Below are 6,719 nucleotides of genomic sequence, written 5' to 3' on the forward strand. Positions count from 1 at the left end.
GAAGGAAGGAAGGAAGGAAGAAAGGAAGGAAGGAAGGAAGGAAGGAAGGAAGGAAGGAAGGAAGGAAGGAAGGAAGAGAAAAGAAAGATGAGTTTCCCTAGTTCTCTAAGGGAGGGAGGGGGAGGACAGTGGGTAAGAAATAATCAAGTTTTCTAGAAATTTTCAGAACTCCACCTTATTCCCTGTAACATATTGCAGTATTTATTAATTTTTAATTAGATTTTAATTAATAAAAATGTAAAAATCAATTAATTTTCTTTCTAAAATTCAATTCTATACCTCTGTCCCGCATTTCCCTCTCCCGTCTGTCTGTCTGTCTGTCTGTCTGTCTCTCTCTCTCACACACACACACACACACACACACACACACACACACACACACACACCTAAAAACATCAAAAGAAATTGTTCAACTTCGTCCTGGTTTTCTAACCAATCGGTACACTGAAGAGTGACCTTTGAAGCCTGCAGATTCAAATGAAATTTGTATGTTTTTACTAGACTTCTGTAGCAATACCCAGAATAGTGACCGTGAAGGCTAAAGAAAGAAAAGCAATCTAGTATGATTTTTTTTTAAGGTTAACCTTATCTCTGTACCCTCTTTCCACCCAGAGAGTCCTGGACCTTCTAAACCTACTTTCTATTGGTTTTAGAAGTGCTTAGATATTAATAGATGATTTACCCAAGATATTCCTCCCCATGTCTATTTCCTTATATAGAAAGCTACTTATATAGTAGATTTCCTCCTTTCTCCTGACTGCCTCAAATACATTGTAGAAAATGGCAAGTTCTTTAATTTGGAGATAAAGATATTTTCACCAGCAACAAAAGCACATATGCACAGTTGGCTAATAAGAAATGTAGTCAATTCCACAGTTAGCAAGCCCTTACTTTGTACAACGCACTTTTATAAGTACAAACACAAAAACAAAATCATCCCTATCTCCAAGGAGCTTACAATCTACCTGGCTAGTTTGTTTTGTTTTTTTTTTTAAAGACTAGATCCATCTCAGTCCAGGCTGGAAATATTCAATCCCACTAGTGATCATCAGCAGAACTTTGGCCTTTTTTGTTTCCAACTAGGCTGGCTGGATCCACATTAGGGAAGAGGCATAAGCTCAACATTTAATGCCAGACAGCACAGATATCCATTAGTGGAAGCCACTGTAACTCAGAACTCCCAAGTTTAAGAGATCTACCAGTCAGAGCCTCCCTGGTAGCTGAGATTCCAAGTCTATGCAACCGTCACAGCTAGGCTAGATTTTCATACACATGGATGTACATTTGAGCTCTAGCAAGGACAAATAAGAAAGAGAATGTGACCTGCTGGGAAAAGCACTGGATAGAGACAAAAGAACCTTTTGGTTGATTTCCTGTTTCTCTAAAATAATGATATTTCCTGACTTATTTCTCTCATCTGGTAAAATGTTATAAAAGGCTGAAAGCTCTTTTAAAAACACAGGATTACAATACCAATAAATCAATGGACTTTGAATATTTCATAAGATACAATGTTAAAAGGAAATATGACAGTAGAATCGTAATTTTCTAATTCTATTAACTTTCTAAAAAGGCCATTCTCTTTATGACTATGGACCCTATTTAGAAGGTTCTATAGAGTTCTGGGGCTCAATGTAATCAAAATGTCACCCACAAAAACGGACATCTAGAAAATTTCACTATATGAAAGGTAATCCTGTCCTAGTTAAGCTTTGCTTACATTAATCATCCATCATGTTGCTGATAAAAATCTTTCTCAGAAAAAAGGTTAAAGTCATGACCTCTGTTGTGCAACCTACTACGGAATCTCATGTACTTTTAACATAGACACAGAAAACATCCTACACATGCATCTAATGAGGGGAAATAAAATTTTTTCTGGAGTCTTGAAAATCTTATCATGAGGGCTTGATCAAGGGAAAGGGAGAAAACCACCCACATATATCTGCTAAACCAGATGATACAAAAAAGCAACAAAGAAAGAAATTAAAGGAAAATCAATAAAGGGCAATAATTCACAGGAGATAATATCCAAGAGCCTGCAATAAAATCTATTGCCTCAGTTGTCCATACACAAATACCCAAAATATGAGTAAAAATAAGAGAAATTCTAGACAAATTATATTATAAACTATATTAATATATTAATTATTATTGTATTATAATATATTTCAAATTATATTCAAGGAAGTAAATTTGGCCTCAAAGACTGAGATTTGATGGATCAGGAATCAGAATATTCCTGATTATACAGAAAAAACAGAAGAGATAAAAAGGAGCAACCCAAAAAGGATCATAATAAGGAGAATAAATTCTTTTCTTTTCTTTTTTTTTTTTTTTTAAACCCTTGTACTTCGGTGTATTGTCTCATAGGTGGAAGATTGGTAAGGGTGGGCAATGGGGGTCAAGTGACTTGCCCAGGGTCACACAGCTGGGAAGTGGCTGAGGCCGGGTTTGAACCTAGGACCTCCTGTCTCTAGGCCTGACTCTCACTCCACTGAGCTACCCAGCTGCCCCAGGAGAATAAGTTCTTATAAGGAAGTCCATAAACCTGAGTGGAGAAGAAATGCACATAACATTTGAGTAAAATTCAATAGAGGGAAAAAGAGAAGCAATACTTTGAAGGAAGAATACCACAGATCTCTTAAAGAGACAATGAATCCAGTATGGCAATCACAAACCTGAATCAGAAGCATAATGTAGTAGTGATGGGGTCCTTCTGCTACCCGAACATCTGTTTAAAGCTGAGAAGTTGAAAATTCTTATTCTGCTTTAGAAATAATTTCATTCTTTCAAAGGTAGAGGAACTAATAAGGAGAATTTCAACTCAATCTCAATTTCATAAAAAAAAAAATAAGTTGGTAGATGAAGTAGAAAATATGGGAGCGTTGGGAGAAAAAGACCATCTCACTTTATTATTCACTCTAGGAAAGAAACACAGAGACAATGACAGAAAGACAGAGAGACAAAGGTGTGGAGGGAGAAAGACAGAGATAGAGGAAAAAATCCAGAGAAGAGAGTTGGGGAGAGAAAGAAAGTAGAGGGGAGGGGAGAGAGAGATAGGCAAGGCGACAGAGACAGAAATGGGGAGAGGGGGAGGGAGAAAAAGGGGGGAGAGGAGGGGAGAAAAGACAGAAAGACAGAGACAGAGACAGAGAGAAAAGGAAGATGAAGAGAAGAGAAGAGAAGAGAAGAGAAGAGAAGAGAAGAGAAGAGAAGAGAAGAGAAGAGAAGAGAAGAGAAGAGGATGTTGTCTTCCTCATTACACTATGAGCTACTTGAGAGCAGGACTGCTTTTGCCTTCCCTTGAATCCCCAAGAGTTTATCACACAGAATAGTATACTTGTCAAATATTTGGGAAAGGAAAGATTTTAGAACCAAGCAAGAGTTAGAAAAAATTACAAAAGGTAAAATAAATAATTTTGATTACATTAAATTAAAAAGGTTTTGTACAAACAAAACCAATGCAACCAAAATTAGAAGGGAAGCAACAAATTGGGAAAAATATTTATAACAAGAAACTCTGATAAAGGCCCAATTACTCAAATATATTAGGAGCTAAATCAATTGTACAAAAAATCAAGCCATTCCCCAATTGATAAATGGACAAGGGACATGAATAGGCAATTTTCAAATAAAGAAATCAAAACTATCAACAAACACGTGAAAAAGTGTTCTAAATCTCATAGAGAAATGCAAATCAAAACAATTCTGAGGTACCACCTCGCACCTAGCAGATTAGCTAACATGACAGCAAAAGAAAGTAATAAATGTTGGAGGGGATGTGGCAAAATAGGGACATTAATGCATTTCTAGTGGAGTTGTGAATTGATCCAACCATTCTGGATGTCAATTGAGAACTATGCCCAAAGGGCTATAAAAGACTGTCTTCCCTTTGATCCAGCCATACCACTGGATTTATGCCCCAAAGAGATCATAAGGGAAAAGACTCATACAAAAATATTTATAGCTGCGTTCTTTGTGGTGGCAAAAAATTGGAACATGATGGAATGGACTTCAATTGAGGAATGGCTGAACAAATTGTGGCATATGCTGGTGATGGAATACTATTGTGCTCAAAGGAATAATGAACTGGAGGAATTCCATGTGAACTGGAATGACCTCCAGGAATTGATGCAGAGTGAAAGGAACAGAACCAGGAGAACATTATACACAGAAACTGATACATTGTGGTAAAATCAAACATAATGGATTTCTCTACTAGCAACAATGCAATGATCCAGAACAATTCTGAGGGACTCATGAGAAAGAACGCTATCCACATTCAGAGGAAGAACTGTGGGAGTAGAAACACAGAAGAAAAACAACTGCTTGAATACATGGGTTGATAGGGATATGATTGGGGATGTAGACACTAAATGATCACCCTAGTGCAACTGTCAATAATATAGAAATAGGTCTTGATCAATGATACATGTAAAACCCAGTGGAATTGTGCCTTGGCTATGAAGGGGTGGGGAGGGAAAGAACATGAATCATGTAACCATGGGAAAAATCTAAATAAATAAATAATGTAAATAAAAAATAAAAAAGAGTTTATCACAATGCCTAAAATATTTGTTGCTGTTGTTCAGTCATGTCTGAATCTTCATGACCCCATTTGGAAGTTTTCTTGGGAAAAATACTGGAGTAGTTTGCCATTTCCTTCTCCAGCTCATTTTTAAAGATGAGGAAATTGAGGCAAACAGGTGGCAAACAGTGACTTGCCTAAGTCTAGGGCCAAATGTGAACTCCTGAAGAGGAGATACTGAACTCTCTCCTCTGTATCATCTAGTGCCCCAAAATTAAATATGGCAGACATTTAATAAATGCTTGTTAACTAGACTAGACTATAACTAAGAATGAATACAAAATAGTTACTGAATGATTACCAGTAGTGTTAGAACACAGAATGATCTGAGGCTGTTGTTGAGTGCTAAAGTCAAAAACTTTTCTCTCTCTCTCTCTCTCTCTCTCTCTCTCTCTCTCTTTTTTTCATGATTTATGGGTCATGAGGAAGATTAAGAAAAAGACAAGATCCTTTGCAGTAGATATATCAATAAAAGTAGGCAAGAGAAAGAAAGTTACTCAACTTTTCATTTAATTTGGTTTTCTCCAACAATGAGAATAATATTCAGACTGAAAAGGACAAACAAAAACTGGTAGCAGGGATTTCAAACCCAAGATAAGAAAGGAAATGTTGAGAGCATTTAGCAGCCCTCAATCAACACAAAGTATTTATTAAGCACCATTAAAGTATGAATAAAATAATCCCCAAAAGAACTGACAAATGTGATCACTGAACTACCGTCAATAATATCTGATAAGTTATAGTCATTGAAAGAGATACTGCAGGTCTTTATATGAGCAAATATAATCCCAATTTTCAAAAAATGGAAGTCAAGCTGATAAGTTTGACTGATTCCTGGAAAAATTCTAGAATATATCATTAAAAAGGTTAATTTGTAAGCATTTAGAAAGGAATGAAATGATCACCTTAGGGCTCTATCCAAAACAAATCAGGCCAGAGTATCCAGATTTCCATTTTTTGGCAGGGTCAACAGGCCAACCGATCAATGGAATGCCATAAACCTTGTTTACCTGGATTTCAGCAAAATATCTGAGAATATCTTCAATACTATGATTATGAAAAATAAGATTTGATGTGGGTTAGACAATAATACAGTTAAGTGGAGTGACTGGATCCAAAAAGGAATAACAGGCTACAGTCAACGTGGAAGGGGTTACCCTAAGGAATTTGTTCCTGATCATAGGCTATTCATCAACAGATGAATCAAGGAGAACTTATTAAGTCCTCACCATGTTAAAAACAAATGCAAAAGTCCCTAACCACAAGGAGTTTACATTCCAATAGAGGGATAGAACACATTTAGGGAAGCAGGAGCCAGAGAAGGGAGTTTCACTCTGGAAAAATCACATGAATATAAATGAAGCTACAGGTCAATTAAGTGCCCTGTCCTCTCTAGTAGCAATGGCAGCATTGATTTGGTTCTCATTCCTTTAGAACAGTGATTCCCAAAGTGGGCACCACCATCCCCTGGTGGGTGCTGCAGGGATCCAGGGAGCCGTGATGGCCACAGTATGTGAGGGGGGGGGGGAAGGCTAAGTAATATTTTTTCTGGAAAGGGGGTATTAGGCCAAAAGAAGTTTGGGAACCACTGCTTTAGAACAAGAAGAGGTGGGAGGAAGGGCTGGGCAGAGTAAGAGAGGTCCCTGAAAGGCAGCAAGGCAAACAGCAAGGGCAAGAAGCTCATTGAGTAGAACTCTCCTGAGTTCTTGGTAGATGACTAACTAGGATGTAAGGCATGGTCTGCGGCTGGTTACAGAGAGCAGGTTTATATGAATTTTTACTGATTCACTCCACAACCAAGATAGTCCAGACCCAGGGCAAAGTACCAAAGCTGAGTAAGCTAACTTCCCTAGAGTGGAGGAGTTTGGTCTCTGGAGAACAGGTCCTAAAGGTCACTCTTTCTGGTGATCAGTAGCAGAACAGATGATAATTGCCCTGTCCAGGGCAGATTCTGGTTTCCTGGTTGATAGGTAGCCAGTCTTACAATTGGATAAAGGCATAAGTGACATTATTATTAAGTTTTTTGGAAGGAAGGGAGGAGGAGAGAGGAAGAAAGGAAGGAAAGAAGGAAGGAGGAGAGAGGAAGGAATGAAGAAAAGAAGAAATGGGGGCAGCTGGGTAGCTCAGT

Source organism: Gracilinanus agilis, chromosome 3 (assembly GCF_016433145.1).
Source record: "Gracilinanus agilis isolate LMUSP501 chromosome 3, AgileGrace, whole genome shotgun sequence".
Taxonomy (NCBI): Eukaryota; Metazoa; Chordata; class Mammalia; order Didelphimorphia; family Didelphidae; genus Gracilinanus; species Gracilinanus agilis.